The sequence below is a fragment of the Lolium rigidum genome, chromosome 1 (genome assembly GCF_022539505.1).
Source record: "Lolium rigidum isolate FL_2022 chromosome 1, APGP_CSIRO_Lrig_0.1, whole genome shotgun sequence".
Classification (NCBI taxonomy): Eukaryota; Viridiplantae; Streptophyta; class Magnoliopsida; order Poales; family Poaceae; genus Lolium; species Lolium rigidum.
The window spans coordinates 334,973,600-334,995,630 of record NC_061508.1 but is presented as its reverse complement, the minus strand read 5'-3'; the positions used below and the strand labels follow the sequence as shown (position 1 = coordinate 334,995,630).

At 48.6% G+C, this 22,031-nt stretch overlaps 1 pseudogene; it reads left to right on the top strand.

Annotated features, from left to right (window-relative positions):
* The first annotated feature begins 6,296 nt into the window (after window positions 1–6,296).
* LOC124663626 lies at window positions 6,297–13,580 on the top strand (annotated as a pseudogene).
* The last annotated feature ends 8,451 nt before the right edge of the window (window positions 13,581–22,031 follow it).

Genomic DNA, 22,031 nt, shown 5'->3' with positions numbered 1-22,031 from the left:
TAAGAAAAAATATAGTGTATGTACAAAGAAACCAAAATCAAAACAGTAAATATTTGAGTGAGATCTACCATAAATTTCAACACATACCTTTGTTGGTTTAGTGAAGCTAGGGAAATTGATTGTTAGAGATGGCCCACTCATAGGTAATCATCTAATCTCAACCTCCCAGTAATATATCCTGTTTAGACTACTAATCCCAAACTCAAAACGGGATTAGCTAGTACTTTTTTTCATATTTTTCACGTAAGTGCATGAATTTGGGACGAAAAAAAACAGCCATCAAACCATAGCAGATTATATAGGGAGGTGTGTATGGAAAAAATGAAACCTTATTAGTGTTCATCTGATGATGATAGGTAGACATGATACCTTTCAGAAAATATAAGCTAACACATGGTTTTTGTTTCTCTTTATTTTTGGAAAGATTGCAGTCAACTGAGAGTTCACAAAAACTGTAGTAAGACTGGGTGATAGCAATAACAAAAATTTGTAAAGTAAAGTATAGGGAGATCACCTGAAAGCATCTTATTTGAAAATCAGTAAACTTTGATTTGTGTCACAATATGTAGACCTACACATTGCGTTGTGATACTGCTGCAGGGGTATGTTCTGATATGAACTTTGTTGATCTCATCACTAAATCGGAAGGGCTACACCTCAAGAAATTAACCTGGAAGCAAATTGAAAGAGAAGAAGGTACAGCTCTGGGCATAGACCTGCTCTTCAGGCTGCTGTTGCTCGGCCTGCCAACAAGGAACGGAGCGCTCCGTGGTGCTCACCTAGACCCCGGCCATTCCTTTTACCACCCAAAGCTGGCAGCAGAGCCAGGGACCCTTTTGGTGCCAAGAGGTAGCCAGACCCATGGTGCGGCTCCGTCCTTGCATCTCCTTGCTGGACGTCCCGCCTCCATGCCTACCCCCATGTCCCTCGGGATATCGCGCAGCAGTCAAATCAGCATGAGGGAAGGCGGAGAGCCTGAGCGATGATTGGGATGTCGGAGGAAGATCCCACCCATGGCACGGCCGTCGCTGGCGGTTGGCTGTCGATGCCGATCTCCGCGTCCTCGGCTCTCGCGGTGCGGGACGTTGGAGGCGGGGTCGATCCACGGCACGGTCGCCGACCTCTGCCGCTTGATGCCGTTCTGGAGTCCTCAACTCACGCAGCGATGAAGCCCATGCAGCCGCCGTTGTACCATCTCCTCTCCGACCTCTGCCTCGGAGGCTCGCAACCTAGATGCAAACAGGAGCAAGAAAAGGAGGTGCCAGAGGAGGGAGCGGCGGTGCAAATCGAGAAGATCCTAGGAGGAAGGAGAGAGCGAGACTTTTCTGAAAAACAATATCTGGTCAAAGCGGTGGGAGAATCGGGCGGATCTTTTCTTTCTCGTGGGCCGTTCTGGGTGACCGGCAACCGGAAACCACCGGACGTAATAAACAGCAAAAAATAAAGCGTGTATTTGCAGTTACAGATACAGATAAGGAAACAACCATGCACAAACATACGTGTCACCCAACGCCCGAAGGAAAGTGAGAGAAATTAGCACATCTACGGTGCCTAAACTAATATGGATGCTCTAATCTGATTAGCTTTTATATAGTTTATAATGTATAGTCCATAGGAAGGCATGCTTCGACTCCCAAAATAGGCGCCAAACGAAATTTGACACGATGACTTGAGAGGCCAAATTTGATTTGATTCTCGGTCCAACATTTTCTTTGAGAGCCAGAAAAAAAAAGGACAGCGCTGAGGATCCTCCGGAGGCTGCAAACCGCACAGCCTCCGGGTCCTCCACCACTGGATCAAATCAATTTGAACCGTTAGATCAATCTGTGTGTCCAGTTTTATCTCAAAATCCCACTTTTGCTTCATTGAAACAAAATAAGCCCCGCTTTGCTTCATTGAAGCAAAAAACGGTTCGACTAAAAACTGAAGACTTGTTCAGATTTTAGCTTCGTCGCAGCAAAAAATCTCCCGCTTTTGCATCATTGAAGTAAAAAACGGTTCGTCTAGAAATGAAAAAAAAAAACTAAGACCTTGCCGGAGACCCTCGTAGCAAAAAAAAAATATGGAAATCTCAGAACCACATAACAATTGTATCACAAAAATAAACAACTGTAGCACCGTGAAAATCCTAGCCGGCGCACCACCGGCACCACTCGCTGGAGACTCGCCGGACATAGACCTCGCCGGAGACATTGCCGGAGACCTCGTAGCAACTGTAGCAGCGCCAAATAGCATGTCTACTCCAGCGCCAAATAGCATGTCTACTATGTCCACCATGACCACCGCGCTCTTTGTAGCACTGTCCGAACGCCCATGGTAGCATCGACACCCACCTATGGAAGCATCTCTGCTAGACCATAGCAGCACCACCGTCCATGGCTAGTAGCACCACTGCGCACCGGTGGATGCGCCGTCGTCCGCCTATGGCAGCACTGCCGCGTATCGGTAGAAGTGCCATCATCCACCTATGGCAGCACCGCTTCACCGGCAACATCGTCGCCCCCGCAAGCAGCATTCACGAGTGGCCTTTGCAGCAGCCGATACCGGCCTTTGTAGCTGTGGCGGCCAGCCTTTGCAGCTTTTCCCACCGCGTCGTTGCACCGACGACTGGCGCTCGACGCAACACATCATGCTAAATGCGACGAAGCACCGTTGGTGAAGTTGTTCCTTGCAGCACTGATGGCAGCATCATCAGTCACTTATGGGAGCATCGGCAACCACCAACAGAAGCAGGCTGCAATGGAGGTTGTTAAGCGGTGGCCTGAGGTCGGGTCGCCGAAGTTGCACCTAGGACCAGCTGTGCAAGAGACGCTACTGCTCAATAGACCTGGTACTTCCTGTCGAGGCCTAGCACCAACAACCGCCACTCCAAAACGCCTGCTCCGGCCACTCCCTATCATGGCTTCCAACGACGGCATGGCTGAGCGGGAGCAGCGCTGCCGAGCTCTATCTAAACGAGCGCTCTGCACCGTGGGTGGGCTTGGGCTGGCGGTGTGCGGGAAACGAGGCCAGTCGGCCGTTGGAAACAAGGCCGACATCCATGGCGTCGGCAGCGGTGGCGGGTGGGTAGCGCGGCGGCGCACCATCACCACAGAGGAGGCTGTCGCGGAGCTCGACGCGCCGGTGGAGCTCGCGCTGGGTGGACGAGGGCGCGGCGGCGCCGGCGAGTGGTGTTCAACGGTGTGCTAACGAATGCGGGCGTGCGGCGTAGCGATCTCCGATTGAGTCCCAATAGTTTGCACCGCCTCCCAGCAGCACCGCCGTGCCACCTTGGAGCATCATCACCGTGCCACATTGGAGCATCATCACCGTGCCATGACAGCACCGCCATGTCACCTTGGTAGCAAAGACTTCCGTGCTATGGCAGCACCCACCTTTCAACCCTCCGGTAGCATCGCCGCCAAACCTTTGTAGCAACATCGTCCACCATTGGTAGCTATGCCGGCGTACCTTTGCAGCATCACCGCCCGCCTGCAGGCCAGCATCCTTGTAGCAACACTACCGTGTCGCCGGCGATGTCGACTCCGGCTTGCAGCAGCGCCCCTCACTTGCAGCTCCACCGCCCACTTCTAGTAGCACGGCCGCCCGCCCTGCTAGCACTTGCTCCCGCCACCCGAGCAGTGCCGACCTGCCATCGCGAGGAGGAGCAGGCCGGTTCCCCGCATAGTTCGTTAACGACGGTGTTGTGCGAGCACCTGCAACGGCGGGAGGCGCCGGCGGCGGCGGTTGTCGGCAGGTGGCGAGGCTAAGCAGCGGGGCCGCGGGGGCGCGCGGTCGACCCCGAGCTTGGGGCCGACGAAGCTTGGCCGCGCGAGAGCCATGGTGATTTGGGGACGTCGAGAGGCTTGGCGGCTACCGCAGGAGGAGGTCGGGGAGACAGCGGCTGAGTACGGGGAGGCGGAGCTTTGCGTGGCAGCGGACCGGGACGCGGGAGCTGCGGGGAGGCGGCTGGCGACGAGGGCGCGGCGGTAGCTGGCCGGCAGCGGAGGAACTCCCGTAGAGAAGATAAGATTAGGATAGAAGAGATAGAAAAAAATAACATGGTGTGGGGCCCACACATGTGGAGCTGTCCCGAGGCGGATGGTTCACTCGCGTGAAATCCATCGTACGGCGCAGGAGCCGGAGGTTGCTAGCAACGCAACCTCCGAAGGATACGAATCATTCTCCAAAAAAAAAGGGGGAACTTGGCCCGAAATAACGAGACCAAATTCGCCTCCACCCAACACTCTCAACCTCCCTCTCCCCCCGACCCCATTTGCGCCTCCTCCGTCGCCGGGAGACCCTGAACGGCTCCGGCGAGCTCTCGCGCCGCCGACCATGGCTTCGGCACCCTAACCTCCTCCTCTCTCTGTTGCACGCCGTGGAACCTCTGAATCGCTGCCCCACCACAAATCTTAGTCGCCCACTCGCCCAAGATCCCGGCTTGTCCCCTCCGGCGCCGGCCGCCGGCATGTCCCCTCTGCCGCTACCTCGTATCCCGCACCACTGCCCCCTCCTTCCCTCCGCCTTCCTTTACAGCCTCCGACCCCAGTCCCTCCCCTCCCGCATCAGATCAACGCAGCCGCTACAGCCTCGCTGATTCGAGATCCGCCGCCACATCCTCGCTGACTCGAGATGCGCCGCCACATCCTCGCTGACTCGAGATGCGCCGCCGTCCAGGAGCCACGGCGTCGCGGCGGCTTGTTCGCCGGCGCGCGCGTGCACCGGTAGGACGGTGCGCGACGCTCCGTCGAACTCGCTCCCTGCGTCGCGCGTATGGCCGACGGAGGTTGTTGCACGCCGGTGTGGCGTCTCTGGTCACTAGGACTCGACGGCGCAGCCCGCCTTGCCCTGCACCCGTCTCTAGCGGCTGAAGGTATGATGTGCCCAAACCCCAGCCCCCAATCCTCTTCTCCCCAATCTGAAAAACAAAGGTTTCTTGAGCAGCTAGAAGAGGAGTTGGATGGACAAATCGGCCGAGAATTCTCGGAGCAGTACGCCCGACAGTCCAGCACAATCGTCATCAAGGTATGATGCTGCTCTCCCGTTTCCTCTTGTTTGGACATATTTTACCGAGGGTTCTAGTCATGTTCATCTCTAGCTATTTGCAGCTTTGGCTTCAGAAATAGATAGAGCTTTAAACGAACTTGGTTCTGATGCACAGTAATGGAGTTTTGGTCTGACGTGAAACAGCAAATTATTAGCGCTTCTAGTAATTTCAAGACTGACTTCAGATTGAGTATGTATGGCACATGTAGTGCCTGCTCAGATGGTATGTTGATGATGATCAGTTTGCTACGTGACATTGCGAATGGAGGTAGAACTGTTTTTTGCTCAATGCCAGCAGTACACTCGCAGTACAAAATGAAAAAGTTTTTTCATGATTGAAACTGCAACATAACAAGTAGGCTTGGTTTCAAGCAGATTATTTGATTCATCAGTTTGGGTAGTTGCTGATCTGAATTTCGAATTTTTCTGGGTGCCATAGCTGAAATTTCGTGGATTGCTGTAAGAGAAAACGCTTTTGGAATTAAGTTGTTTGTCCTGGTGTATTCTGAGTATTATTAACTTGTGATTCACCTTGAGGTCCTTGGTTAGGAATAGTTGGTTGGTTAATTTCTTCTCATGAGTTGCACTTCACCAGATGAATATATATGTTGAGCTGCTGTTGCAAGTATATAGTTGATGGGGAAACTAGGCCTAGTACTGATGAGTGGTTTGTTGTGTACAGTTTGCTGTGACGTGTGAAAGAAACAAGAGCGTTTTCTTGTAAAATCTGTTGCCATCCAGGTTAGTTTCAGTTACACCCGCCAGATGTTACTTACTGCTGGTACATGATGACCTGATGATTTTCACTTGCTGTGCTGAGTCTGGGCAAGGAAAAAATAAAAGGAAGAGATGCGGACGTGACTTTCCCGATTAAAAGCGAATGCGAAGGGATGGATTTAAGTAATCAGCCAGCGAACGAAAGAAGCGCGCGATTCGCAAGGAAAGGCGGGACCGAAACGCCACGAACGTCCGAATGGAGCGTGCCGGTCGATCGACCCAGTTTCAAGACACGGGGGGAACGCCGCGCGCGCACTGGCCCAGGGAGCACTGGCCCGTCCGCGAGGCGTCGCCTCGCTTCGCACGCACGCCGGAGAAGATCATCCTCGATAGCGCTCCCGCCCAAAGGCTCCAACCCGAAAGTTTTGGTCAACCATAGTGGCCGCACACCTGGCCAGTGGAGCTAGCTCCATCGGTCTCTACTTAGTCCGTGTGTCCATCCATGATCACCTGTCGACGATCGTGTCTGAAACTCTTGTGTTGTGTTGTGTTGTGATGTGTCCGGGAACCGCTTCGTTGGCGACGTACCGGCAGAGCTCGGGAGCTGCCAGAGCTTGGAGTTCCTCGGAGTTGGACGGCAACCTCTTCACCGGAAGTATTCCACCGTCTTTTAGCAGGTTGAAGGGGCTCAGGAGTCTCAACCTGTCGAGCAACAGGTTGACCGGTACCATCCCGCCGGAGCTCGGCCAGATGTCGGGGCTGCAGGAGCTGGACCTCTCGCGGAACGACCTGTCCGGCGGCGTACCGGCGGGCTTGGAGAACATGACCTCCCTGATCGAGCTCGATGTGTCCGACAACAACCTCGACGGCCAGGTACCGCTGCACGGCGTGTTCGCGAACAAAACAGGGTTCAACATGGCCGGCAACAGCGCACTCTGCGGCGGCGCTCCGTAGCTCAGGCTTCCGCCGTGCCGGTCACCAGCGGATTCCGGTTCCAACCGCGGCACCAAACTGTTACTCAAGATCGCGCTGCCCATCATCGGTGCCGCTCTGTGCCTGGCCATACTATTAACCCTCCTCTGGCGGCGGCGCAAGACAAAGTCCGGTACAGAAACCACAGCGGCATGCATCCGCAGCGTGGTCGACGGCAACTTCTACCCGAGGGTCTCCTACGCCGAGCTGGCCAAAGCCACCGACGGCTTCGCGGAGGCCAACCTCGATGGCGCCGGGAAGTTCGGCTCCGTGTACCGTGGCACGCTCTTCCTCAACAAGGCGAAAAAGAAGCCGGCGGCGGCACACGAGGCCGTGGCCCTGGCGGTGAAGGTGTTCGACCTCCGGCAGGTGGGCGCGTCCAAGACGTTCCTGTCGGAGTGCGAGACGCTGCGGAGCGCGCGGCACCGGAACCTGATCAGCATCGTCACCTGCTGCTCGAGCGTCGACGCGGCCGGCGGCGAGTTCAGGGCCCTTGTGTTCGACTTCATGCCCAACTCAAGCCTCGACCGGTGGCTGCACCCGGGTCCTGCGGACCTGCGCAAACATGGCGGGCTGAGCTTGGTGCAGAGGCTCGGCATCGCCGTGGACATCGCGGACGGGCTGAGCTACCTCCACGACAGCTGCGAGCCACCGATCGTGCACTGCGACCTGAAGCCGGCCAACGTCCTCCTCGACGACGACATGACGGCCCGCATCGGCGACTTCGGCCTCGCGAAGCTGCTGCTCCTCGACGCCGCTGCCGGAAACACGGAGAGCACCATCGGCATCAGGGGCACCATCGGCTACGTCGCACCAGGTAACTGTTAACTGCTTATTTTCTTCGTTGTTAACAATGGCATGTCACCATGGCTAGTCGATCGTGTCTGAAACTCCTGTGTTGTGATGTGCAGAGTATGGCACGACAGGGAACGTGTCCGCCCCGGCGACGCGTACAGCTTTGGGATCACTCTCCTCGAGATCCTCGTTGGCAAGGCGCCGACGGACGGCGGGCTCGGAGAAGGCCGGACGCTGCCGGAGTTCGTCACGGCGGCGTTCCCGGAGAGAATCGAGCAGGTCCTTGACCCGACGCTGCTGCCGATCGAGGAGCCTGACGACGTTGCAATTTCAATCTCGACCGTGTCGACTGTGTCGTCGTTGTCCGAGGACAGCGAGGTGCGTGTGACGGCGCGGGACTGCCTGGTCTCCGCCGTCAGGGTCGGGCTCAACTGCTGCCGGCGAGCGCCGTACGAGCGGATGAGCATGAAGGAGGCCGCCGCCGAGATGCACCTCATCAGAGACGCCTGTCTTCGTGCTTGCGGTGCAAAACCTTGTGTGTTGGAAGCATAAATAAATAAAAAAGAGTAAACTACGAAACAAACCTTAAATTCATAGGAGGTTGAAATCGAATATGACACTTGTTTCAGGCTTATACTGTACAGAATATGACAATGGTGTTGGGAATGAAAGACTAGTCACCAGTGTACATATGCAGATACAACATCGATCAAGCATCTCATCATAGAACTGCAGCTACTGCATCGACGGACAAGCCAAAACCACTTCGTCTGGACACAGGCACAAGTCACAAAGAATTGCTGACACAGTGAATTGCCTTCATTGACAGGAAAAAAAAGGGAACATTGAACTAGAATTACACAGGATATAAGGTCGCATGACGTCGTACAAGAACTATTGGTAACATAGAGGTCAAAACTCAAAATGGCATTGCTGGTTACAAATCACAATTTGCAGAAACTAGAAGCCATGATTTTCTAGGCATAATACAGGTTGTAATCAAACTGAAAGTGATAGCACCGGAGGTTACCACTATTCCTCCACCAGCATAAGTGGTTAGCGAAGATATTTGAAATTATGAATGCAAAGCTTATGGTCTCAAATATGCAAATGATTTTGTTGCCAACGTGTGCAAAAGACATTTTTGAAAATGACCAGAACAGCTATAGAATGTGGTGCTCCTCAAAATTTATTTTGTGAGCCATTGGTGTGAAGAAACTATAACCTTTCCGTTTTGAAATATGCAGATAAGTTAATTACCTTCATCCAAAAAAATTGACTTCTAATACCATAAATAATATATCTAATTAATGTCCACAAGGAGGTTAAAAGATCATGTAATCTGATACAGATCTTCATGTGACAATTTCCATAGTTCCAAAATTCCTAACAGCTCTATGAAGCGTTGATGTCATCAAACTGAAATTCTGAGAAGAACCCATGACCATTCATTGAGGGCAAAACAAAAACAGTATTCTGTTTAGTGCTGATAGATAATACCAACCGGAACTAAATGGTCTCCTTTAGTCCCGCTTGGTAAGGTTCCAAACGAACCGGGACTAGAGGGTTATCGTGGCCCGTGCTATTCGAACTGAGACTAATACGACCCATTAGTCTTGGTTCGTAATTCGGCCGGAACTAAAGCTTTCAGGGGTTTTGAGCCCTGTTTTCTGCTAGTGCCCCTAGATACAAGGGGTTAGGGCTCTCTTAGTTCCCCTTCCCCTTACTTAATCAACTTCCATACCCAAACCATACAATTGTTAATTTCCTAACCCATTAACTCCCATTCCGTACTCTTAGTTACCTCCAACCAAACAATATGTTATGGTAATAAAGTTTTTACCAGCCAGATACATGGACAATGTGTATTCATTGCAACCCCTAGACGTGTCGCAGTTGGACATAATCGGAAGAACAATTAATAGTCCAAGTTTGTTTCACTTGTTTTGCGCTTGCAGAAAGCTGAAGTTTGATGAACAATTTCTCAATAGTGACATAGAAATAATTATTATTTCAGCAACTTGACAAATAACAAAATGGCAACGTCACAATTTGGTTACGTTGAATAAATATTTATTGATTAACATTATCATTTGGATAAATGCCCCACTACCATTTTTTTGCATCATTCTAAGTCTCCCTGCCCAACGTACCATAGATGAATTGCTATTATGGTGCACCAGCTCCGACAGACGCACATAAGCCTTCTGAGGGTGCATTCCGGCAAGAGCCGTAGCACCAAGGATAAGGCTTGTGTAGAGAGGGAGGAGGTCAAGACAATGTCCCTTGGTAGTTGTCTTCCAGGACTAGCAATATTTTCCTCGTACACCGCAACCTCTAATAGCCGATTCCTCCGGTGAACCACCTTGTTCAAGTCGATGAGCTTCTCAATGTCACCCGTTAACGGGGTGTATGCCCATACATCCTCTGGCCAGTCATTCCGCGCTAGGAGGACGGTGCGCGACGCTCCGTCGAACTCGCTCCCTGCATCGCGCGTATGGCCGACGGAGGTTGTTGCACGCCGGTGTGGCGTCTCTGGTCACTAGGACTCGACGGCGCAGTCCGCCTTGCCCTGCACCCGTCTCTAGCGGCTGAAGGTATGATGTGCCCAAACCCCAGCCCCCAATCCTCTTCTCCCCAATCTGAAAAACAAAGGTTTCTTGAGCAGCTAGAAGAGGAGTTGGATGGACAAATCGGCCGAGAATTCTCGGAGCAGTACGCCCGACAGTCCAGCACAATCGTCATCAAGGTATGATGCTGCTCTCCCGTTTCCTCTTGTTTGGACATATTTTACCGAGGGTTCTAGTCATGTTCATCTCTAGCTATTTGCAGCTTTGGCTTCAGAAATAGATAGAGCTTTAAACGAACTTGGTTCTGATGCACAGTAATGGAGTTTTGGTCTGACGTGAAACAGCAAATTATTAGCGCTTCTAGTAATTTCAAGACTGACTTCAGATTGAGTATGTATGGCACATGTAGTGCCTGCTCAGATGGTATGTTGATGATGATCAGTTTGCTACGTGACATTGCGAATGGAGGTAGAACTGTTTTTTGCTCAATGCCAGCAGTACACTCGCAGTACAAAATGAAAAAGTTTTTTCATGATTGAAACTGCAACATAACAAGTAGGCTTGGTTTCAAGCAGATTATTTGATTCATCAGTTTGGGTAGTTGCTGATCTGAATTTCGAAATTTTCTGGGTGCCATAGCTGAAATTTCGTGGATTGCTGTAAGAGAAAACGCTTTTGGAATTAAGTTGTTTGTCCTGGTGTATTCTGAGTATTATTAACTTGTGATTCACCTTGAGGTCCTTGGTTAGGAATAGTTGGTTGGTTAATTTCTTCTCATGAGTTGCACTTCACCAGATGAATATATATGTTGAGCTGCTGTTGCAAGTATATAGTTGATGGGGAAACTAGGCCTAGTACTGATGAGTGGTTTGTTGTGTACAGTTTGCTGTGACGTGTGAAAGAAACAAGAGCGTTTTCTTGTAAAATCTGTTGCCATCCAGGTTAGTTTCAGTTACACCCGCCAGATGTTACTTACTGCTGGTACATGATGACCTGATGATTTTCACTTGCTGTACAGCTTACTAAATCTTGTGTGTATGGTATTGAAAGGTGTATATTCATGTGTGCATGTTGTATCTTGTTCATCTTTGTGGTACTCACTATGATTTCTTGAGTTGAAGTCATTGTTTTGCTGTCACTAGTTGTTTGGGCAAATTAAAAGATGGTTTTGTTTGGTGTATTATGCTGATCTTGATCTTTCCCATCTACTACTTGTCCAGGGAAGGTGAAGTGTGAGATGGTAAAGCTTGTGTTTTGTAGATGAGTCGCTGGCTCTCGTTCTTGTTTATTCTTGAAGTTGCCATGTATATTGGTATTATATGTAGGATCTGATGTGCTGACCAAGCCCAAGCTTCCACTTGCAGCCATCATGGTTTTACTACTAGTACTACATGCATGAAGCTCCGAAGACCACCGCATGATTTATGAGTGTTACTGAACATTGTTTTGAGGAGAAAAAATAAAAGGAAGAGATGCGGACGTGAGTTTCCCGATTAAAAGCGAATGCGAAGGGATGTACTATTTAAGTAAGGAAACTGCTGGGCGTCCCCCGGGGGATCTGATTCCCCAGCCCCCGGGTCCCCAGCCGTCGGATCAACCATTTTGACGGTTAGATTTGTATGTAGCAAAAAAACACTTCCGGCAGCAAAAATTCACCCCCGGCAGCAAATGACTGAAGCAAAAAACGGTTCGTTCAGAAAAGAAAATAAAAAGGCTGGGCTCGCCGGAGACCTCGCCGGAGACCACGTAGCAAAAAATTATGCTATTGAAGCAAAAATAGATATCGTCAAGACATCGACGGGGAACTCCCCGGAGACCTCGCCGGAGACCCAAGTAGCAAACATATTTTACAATTGCAGCAAAAAAGTAAAATTGTGGTAGCAAAATATTTATTCATATGTTAGTAGCAAAAATCTGTCATCCGCCGATAGCAACGCCGAAGGTCTAAGTTAGCAAAACTGGACTCCGCCGGTAGCAACATCGGAGGTCTAAGGCAGCAACCTCCTGGAGACGCACTGGGTAAGCGTATGGAGGTACTGTAGCACGGGTTTACTCGGGTTGCAGCACTGCCTTGGGTCATCTTCTTCGCCCAGACGGGGTCGCGCCGCTGCAGAGGTGAGGCATGGCGGAGGGCGTAGGCGGGAAGACGCGAAGAAACCAGATCTGGCTAGTGGTGAGCGGTTGCGGGCACGCGTCGAGGATGTCCGCGGTCCAAGCGAAGCTTGACCGGTGGAGGTCGACGACGACCCCCGGGGAACAGGGCGAAGTGGTGGAGGTCGGCCGGCGGCCGGCGAAGTGGAGCTAGAGCGGGGATTTCTGGTAGGCGGCCTCACGCAGTAGCTCCATGGCGCACGCATCGCGCGGCTGGGATACGGCGGCGCGCAGCTCAGGAGGCTGCGCCAGCGAGCGGCTGGGAGGCGGCGGCGCGTGGCTCGGGAGGCGGCACGCGCTCGGAAGGTGGCGCCGGAGAGCAGCTGGGAGGCGGCGTCGCGTGGCTCGATCGGGAGGCGTTGCCGGCGAGTGGTTAGGAGGCGGCGGCGGCGGCGCATGGCTGGAACACGGGACCAGGATCTGGTTGAAGAAAAAATGTGGAAGAGATGGGGATGAAGGAGAACGTGGGTGGTCCCGGTTTGATTGCTTCCTTGTGCTAGGCTGGCAGCGACGTGGGATGGTGGGCGTACGATGTAAAAAATCAACGACGCGCGACCAGGAGGCTGTGGAGCGTGGATCCCCCGGGGGAAAGCAATCATTTTCCTTTAAGTAATCAGCCAGCGAACGAAAGAAGCGCGCGATTCGCAAGGAAAGGCGGGACCGAAACGCCACGAACGTCCGAATGGAGCGTGCCGGTCGATCGACCCAGTTTCAAGACACGGGGGGAACGCCGCGCGCGCACTGGCCCAGGGAGCACTGGCCCGTCCGCGAGGACGTCGCCTCGCTCGCACGCACGCCGGAGAAGATCATCCTCGATAGCGCTCCCGCCCAAAGGCTCCAACCCGAAAGTTTTGGTCAACCATAGTGGCCGCACACCTGGCCAGTGGAGCTAGCTCCATCGGTCTCTACTTAGTCCGTGTGTCCATCCATGAAAAGCTGGCCGGTGACGCGTACAGTTTCGGCATCACGCTCCTCGAGATCCTCGTTGGCAAGGCGCCGACGGACGACGGGCTCGGAGAAGGCCGGACGCTGCCGGAGTTCGTCACGGCGGCGTTCCCGGAGAGAATCGAGCAGGTCCTTGACCCGGCGCTGCTGCCGATCGAGGAGCCTGACGACGTTGCAATTTCAATCTCGACCGTGTCGACTGTGTCGTCGTTGTCCGAGGACAGCGAGGTGCGTGTCACGGCGCGGGACTGCCTGGTCTCCGCCGTCAGGGTCGGGCTCAACTGCTGCCGGCGAGCGCCGTACGAGCGGATGAGCATGAAGGAGGCCGCCGCCGAGATGCACCTCATCAGAGACGCCTGTCTTCGTGCTTGCGGTGCAAAACCTTCTGTGTTGGAAGCATAAATCAAAAAGAGCAAAGTATGGAACAAACCTTAAATTCATAGAGGATGTCGAAATCGAATATGACACTTGTACAGAATATGACAATGGTGTTGGGAATGAAAGACTAGTCACCAGTGTACATATGCAGATACAACATCGATCAAGCATCTCATCATAGAACTGCAGCTACTGCATCGACGGACAAGCCAAAACCACTTCGCCTGGACACAGGCACAAGTAACAAAGAATTCCTGACACAATGAATTGCCTTCATTGACAGGAAAAAAAAGGGAACATTGAACTAGAATTACACAGGATACAAGGTCGCATGACGTCGTACAGGAACTATTGGTAACATAGAGGTCAAAACTCAAAATGGCATTGCTGGTTACAAATCACAATTTGCAGAAACTAGAAGCCATGATTTTCTAGGCATAATGCAGGTTGTAATCAAACTGAAAGTGATAGCACTGGAGGTTATCACTATTCCTCCACCAGCATAAGCAGTTAGCGAAGATATTTGAAATTCTGGATGCAAAGCTTATCATGTCAAATATGCAAATGATTTGTGGCCAACGTGTGCAACAGACATTTTTGAAAATGACCAGAACAGCTATAGAATATGATGCTCCTCGAAATGCATTTTGTGAGCCCTTGGTGTGAAGAAACCATAACCTTTCCTTTTTAAAATATGCAGATAAGTTAATTACCTTCAATCCAAAAAAAAAAAGATACTAGTGGAGTTCACAAAATCAAGGCAATAAACACAAAACGAATATTCCCACTTCAATGTCCGTACTCAAACACGCTGCCATCTAATGAGCGACACCGTTACATGATTGACAAGCCAAGAAATAGCTGCTCTTTTCTATTCATGCAATGCTTTGCATTATATAAATCACACCAAGTTTGGCAACCCAAGTTTGAAAAATTATTGACAAGTGGCGTGCGCATGAGAAGTTGGCCTAGTGGATTCTAATTTATCAACCGAAAATCATAGAAGCACTATACAAAGAACATAATCTTAGTATCTGACACAGCCAATCCATCAGGGCTGCTAGAACTAAAAGAACAGCAACAGTCTCATGCTATCGAAAATTATGAAACCAATCATAAACTTGTTTGTAAAATGATGCATAACATGATGAGATGTCGCCACTGTGGATTCCAATTTATCAATCGAAGATCAGGGAAGCCCTATGCACAGATCATATGCATAATTTTAGGTGGTATCTACAGGCCAAGAAGAGTGCATCATAACTAATTACCAATTTTGTGATATGACACAAATATACAAAAACCAATTACCAGGCCATGCTAGTATGCTACCTAACCCTGTTCAATAATAAGACCAAGCAAGCAAGCAGATCTAGTTACAGGCAAAATAGTAGAGATATGTAACAGCCTGAGGAAAGCTTACGTAGGAACATGAATTGCAAAGCGACATGCACTGACAAAAGTCACTAAATCCTCTGAACTCTGAACATAATAGAGAAAAAATGGTGATGGAGACAAGTACAGAACAAACAAACACCAGATCGTATACTTAACAAAAAATATCATGTGTCAAGTTATCAAGAGAGAGTAAAACAGATACACACAATACAGTAACAAACACCATGTCATTTTTTACTAGCTAATTAGTTGACATAACAACTAGTAGCATCAGCTTACTTGAGACATAGATATTTAACGTCCTGCCATTTTTCTTCCCCATCAGCAAGACGGTGTGAGAGCAGTGTTTAAAGCGAGTGAGAGGCTGCCACATAGATATCTAAGAGAATAATGAAACCTCAAATAAATTTAGTGTTCAAAACATATTAGTTTATGTTATTAGATGAGAGTAATAAAGAGATTACTCTGTATTCTAACAAATGAGACGTAGATATTTAACATTGCTTAGGATTACGCACACCCGTTTATTTTCTTTGTACTTGTGCATTCAGTAAGTTTGTTGACATTCAGTAAAAAAACTAGATGATGGGCATTTTAAAATACTTGCATATGCAAAAAAGAAACTGTGTAGCAATTGAATGTAATTTTCAAATCCACTAGTTCTATATATGCTGAGGTGAAACCTGGTATTAATTCAGAATGATAGCACGCCTCCTAGAAAAAAAATGTGACAGCCTTCCTCTGTTTTGTTTTGGGAAAGAGTTTTGACAGAAATAAATAGTAAGACATACTAATAGCTATTATTATTCTCTAGGTATCTTTTGTAAGCGGTCTCAAGCCAGAACAGCATGCAAATTAAGGTTGTCACACACCAATTATAAAGTGCGACGAAATCAAAAGGATTATCAAAAACCATTGCAGCAGTAGGTGTCCAGAAGCAGCACTGACATCCATCTCATTAACAGGTTATGCTGACAAGAAAAACTTGGCCAAAGAGTTGAGACCAGTGGTTCACCAGATTAGAACTAAAGTAAACTAGGCAATGGGGCTGAATCACCCAAACTCTCAATCATGTCGCAATCCTCTGAGTACAGCCAAAAAACCAGAACCAAGTGCCTGAACGAAGAGAGTCAACCATCTGCAGAGTGCACGTAAGTGCAAAGATAAATGAGTAAACAGGTGATGATAACATAGGCATTCTATCTAGTCTGTACGAAAAAATATGTCTAGCTAATGAAGGAGGTTAATATGCATTCTATCTAGTCCGTACAACAAGATATTTCTAGATAACGAAGCAGGTTGCATGGACATCCAGTTTCCATGCAAACTGGTAGCCTGGGACAAGTATTGAGGTGCATCAGAATAACCATGCTGTTTACAATAGACAGGGGACAGCCGGACAGGAATGCTAGGCTCCTTGCCATCCATTTATATTTAGTGCCAACGGTATTCCACTCTCATCTGAGTAGGTGATTAGTGAAAACATCCTATACTCTACTCCATCTAGTATATTCTGCACATTATTTAACATAGTAGCTTCGTTTTCGTCTTTAAATAGATTGGAGCTTCATTGAAAACACAGTCTGTACATGGACATGAACAAGAACAAGTGTAAATAGTGAAGAGGACTCACTAGCATGTTGTGTCAATGTATTCCCAACCTCAGCGCCGTCACAGGTTCTTTCGACTCATCGTCACGCGAGGGCCCTGGGTCAGTAGCTTTCTTGGTCCTCTTGGCAACAGGCGGTTGGGGATGGAGAGATTCAACCTCCCACCTGGAATACCAAGTGCACATAACTTAGAACTCAACCTGGAATACCATGCTCTTGGAGCCTGTTTCAGACCATACAAGGCTTTGTCAAGCCTACAGACATAATGTGGCGCATGTGGAGCTTTAAAACCAGGAGGTTGTCTCATATACACTTCCTCTTCCAGAACACCATGAAGAAACGCGTTCTTGACATCTAGAGAATTTTCCTAGAGCACTATTGTGTTTGTGAGTTGTTGCCATTCATAATTTATCTGCAATGTACTGTCTACTTGTCTCAAAGCACTGAGTTTTCACATCAAGCGTATCCTTGCTTTCCCCAAGAGTTTGACGCTTTTCTGTACTTGATTGGAAATTATACTTGTCAAGTACGTACATAACTTACGTCCTTCCAAGTATGAGCCGTAAATCTTAAGAAAGACGCAAAAGCTTGCCATTCAATAGTAAAATTATAGAACATGGCCTACCAGTTTCTTAGTCATTCCATCTTCTTTTACAGTAGATTCCCACTGAATTGCATAGTGTTTGGAAGTCGCTGTCATATTGCAAGGAAGATGTTCTAACATTGTATATATTGTTGTAACACTTGACTTTGAAACCAAGAGACGCGCTACTTGTGTCATTTTATAAATTGTAGCTTGTGAGCATGGATTGCTTAATGAAAAGACAACAACATAAGCAAAGTCACTGGTTGGCGATAACTGCTTGTTGATGCTTCCTGATTTGCTTGCCTTGGATGTTCCCCGGAGCCTTGCACTTGTTAGCGCGGTCCAGAGATAACAAAGTGGGGTTTTGTTTTGTGGCTCGCTGAAACTCTAATCAGGGAAACTAATAATGATCATTTTTTTCTAAATGGCGTATGAAGGATAAGAGCAAGGCATATCATTATCCGTTACTGATGTATTCCACATACTATTAAATAAGAAATGAGGCGGAATATCATTATCTGTCCGGCGCCCTGCCAAACTCCATCACGCGCCTCTCGCCGCAGTTCCGGACGCTGAGTCTCGCGGGCAATGACAGCATGATAGCATACAAGGAGGTATACAATGAACTCGAGAAACTCTTTGATGGGTGTGAAGTGAATCATATTAGCAGACTCAGCAACGACGAAGACGATGTTTTGGCAAACATCGGGTCGCAGTGCTTAGCAATACCACCCGGCGTATTCTGGAGGAGATAAATGAAAGATCAACTAAGGCGAAGAAACAGCCAAAGAAAAAGGAGAAACTTGAGAAAGACTCGGGGCTCCAGCAAAATCAGAAGCAAGTATATCGGGAGATGCGGGTCGGGGCGCGTGTCGGTGGCTGGCTGGTCGGTGTGGTTGACCGGGACGAGCTCGATGCGGGTGTATGGCTCTTGGACAGCGGTGAAGCGGACGATGGAGACGACGTTGCAGGGCAGCATGGGCCTTGCACCTTGCGTGTTGACATCACCATCATTGATTCGAACCTTGCGTGTTGACATCACGAAGATAAAGATGCACCTTGCGTGTTGACATCAACATCATCGATTTGAAGAGAAACGCTGGGATTTGAAAATGAAGATGACGCCTAGCAAGGTCACCGGAGGGATGGCAGAGCATAGCTAGGCCGGCGTAGTTGAAGCGGCCGCGGCGGAGCACTGCGGCGGCGACGCTGGTACAGGCTACCGAAGTGGAGAAGATGCCAGGCTCCGGTTCCCACAGCGAGAAGCGTACCGCGCGCGGCTTGTCACTGTAGCCTTGTATTCTCTGATGAAAAGAAGCCTGCCGTGGTTGGTGTCCTTGGGTGAAAAACAGTAGGATGAGTTTTCCAAAATTGACGGTACGTACGTACATGCCTAATGCCTAAGCTACATGGAGAAAACAAACCATTGCAGACTTGGATTAAAGCCACCAACGACACACCACTCCCCTAATACATAGATTGATTCATGCAGAAAAGTACAGGAAGCCATGGGATCACCTACCTGCTCGCTCAGAGAATGAACATTCTCTAACCATGCTTGCCCCCAAGTTGGCCAGCGACTCGGCGAACGCCCACTTTCCGCGCCACTCCAAACTCACACCATGGGTTCATGATGGAGCTCTCCCTCTCCCTCTCCCTCTGCCTCTCCTCTCCTCGACAAGTAAAAGTCAAAGTCTAAGTCATAGTCACACGCGCAATCCACACGCGGTGTATGATGATCAGCTTGTACTTATAGGAGAGCAAGGGGTGAGGGAAGAGAGGGTTGGAGAACGGAGAGAGGTGGATCTGTGGCAATGCTAGAGATCTGGGACTTGCCAATTGGTCATAGATGATCTCACGTGGATTGTCCTTTCCCTAGCCGTCCGATTAAAAGCAGGAGATGCAATCAGAAACCTTAAACATGTGTGGGCACTGCAAGCAAAAGATCATTTCTCCTGCTCTACATGCCCCTAGAATGTTGTGGGGCGCTCAGGCATAGGTAAGCTTCTCGATGGATAATGCATGCGTCGCCTAGTAAAACATGGGCCAACGCAGCGGTTAGCATGCCCGAAATTAATTTTGCATTAAATCATGCCACTGGTGCAAACAGATTGGCTCCATTCCCGTAATTCATGGGAAATCCACAGCAAACAGATTTTCTGTATTCATACCAAATCCGATGACAGTTTGGTTCTTAAAACAATGGTACGCGGCTGGCTTTGTTAAACGGAATGTGAGCGGCCGAAGAAATTAATAGCGAGCGATGATACCAGGAACAAGCCTTTGCATGCGAGAGAAGTATGGGCGATCCTTTCCATTTAATAATCAATCAGAAGAAATTCAGTTCGTGATTCCATAGTTAGTGAAAATTGGTTGCTTAACTGCATGACGCAATAGCATGTGTTTATCAAGTAATATATGAGATCGTACCACGATTCACAGAGCATCTCTCGTCACGGCGTCTTTAGCTTGAGCATAGGAGTATTTGCTGCTACCGTACGTGGTGTAGTGGATGTTGCCACCTGCACGCCTCAGCCATGATAATCAGTTGATTGTGTATCTCCATTAATTACTAGTACGGACAAAGAACTACATATTCAGATCCTCAAATTTAGTAGGTCCATTAACAATCTGAAAAAACCACATATATGCCCATCTTGCATCTCCTGCACCACTATTCCATAGTTACGCTAGGAAGGCATCTCCGGTCACGGCGTCTTTAAAATGAGCATATAGAACAATCAGCACACGCATGCGTACTTGCTGCTACTGTGTACTCAATTTAACAGCACGTGATATCTCCATTCAATTCCCTAGTACATCCTGGACGAAGTACAATCTATAATTTCTTTAAACCCAGAGATTCAGTACCTCCATTAATAATAATCTGAAGTAGCTACATACATGTTCATCTTGCGTCCCTTGCACCACTATTGAAAAGCTTGTATCGAACTTCAGACATAGATTCATTCAAAATAGTGGAGCCAAGGAGCATATGTGTGCTCTCCAACTACAATATCAGCATATGTGGCAGTACACGAAAAAGCAAAAAAGAAGAACAAATAGCAGCATATGTGTGCTCTCCAATTACAATGTCTTAGACTTGACAAAGTGGGATGAAGATTCGAATGCCACAAAAGGTCACAACAAAACACAAACAGGATGCACTCCACCACAACCACTGTAGGCATTGCCTGTCCCAGCTCCTCTTGTGCACCCATCATCGCCCTCATCTCCCTCGCTGCATTGCATGCCATCATGCATGGACATTCACCGCAAGCAGCTGCCGGCTGGCCGCAATGGGGATGCGGGTGTAGAGAAGCGATCTCTTGTTGCGCCATGTGAGTAAGACCAGGCTCCTGGTTAGATCCAGGTACATGTTGGATAAAAAGCCTGGTGCATCTTCTGGCTGATCTCTACAGGAAAATGCATGAACAAATTAAGCATGCAAGGAAATAGCTGCTGATTTTTTTCCTAATAAAGTACTTCATGTTAACAACAAAGAGAACACACAAGAGAACCGTAAAGCAACAGAACTACTCATGGTGGCATCAATGAAAAAATTTAAATTTGGAGTGCAGGTTCACGCATGCTTGCAAAGCACTAGCTAGGTACTAGTGCTGATGAGCCACAAATAGGTTGTTACTCCCAGGACAAAGTAATTGCAAAGTAAACATGTAGCAGGACTTAGATACTTACTCCAGCCTAGGACGGTAGTTTGATCTGGGTAGTTAGGTAAGTGCAAAACTTCTCAATGATATATGCCTAGATAAACATGCAATTGAGTATCAAACAAGTTGGAGTGGGTCTTGAGGAGCATAACATAATGAAACAATACAAAAAATCCGAGATGGTGTGTAAGCTAATTCAGTTATGGGAACACACTTGGTTTATCTCAAATCATTCAGCAAAACACTACCCCGTATATATACCAAATACGTCTAGTAGTGGTAAAAGTAAATATCAGGGTGTGGAGAGTACTTCCTCCAGCTCTTCACAGCTAGTTTCTCTAGCTAGCTTTGGGGGCTTCTCACGTTTTTTTCTTCTTCTTGAAATCAGTGCTTCCTCGCTGCAAATGGAACCCTGGAGTAGTACTTCCTTAAGTACATAGATGCTCCAGGCCAGATAACGCGACCCAGGACACCAGTCAAACTACAGCTCACTAGTACCTAACCAAAGGATCGACAAGCAATCTGAGCCGAACCACATTGCACAAAGACCATGCAGCATTGCAAGGACGGAAGTGATTGGACATCACAATGGACCAAGAACTAACCTGAAGAGTATGTAGCTAAGGCAGGGCATCACATGCACCACGGTCACCTAGTAGGGTGTCAAGATGGTCAAAGTCGAGGCCACCTTGAGGCCACTGAATGGTCGTTATATTGTCCATGACAGGCAGCCTGCCTTGTTGCAATCCTGTTGATGATGTTCTTGCTTGTACTTTACCAGACCAGCAGCAGGTGCCTCTCACTCTCACTCAGTTCAACAACCTGCACACAACAAGGAAAGAGGAAAGGTGTATGAATTTGCCAGTGTCTCAGTGCACAAAATTAACAAATAGTTTGACATGGACATATAGCAGCAGTTCTAGATATAAAACATTGGCACGAAGAACTAGACGGTAGATACGATATTTGAAGATAACATGACTAATCGATGCTTTAGATTTTTGGTGTTAATTCCCAAATTTTTGGTGTTATTCTACAACAGCACACACATCATCAACAAACCTGCTATTGGAAATTAGTCATTACATAATTCATAATCAATAATTACACAGTGCACTGCACTGCACATACATGGATACTCTTCTTTTAACACAGAACTGGGGATGTAGGTGCCGTGGGCATGTAAATGCTAGCTAGCTGCCGCCTAGCA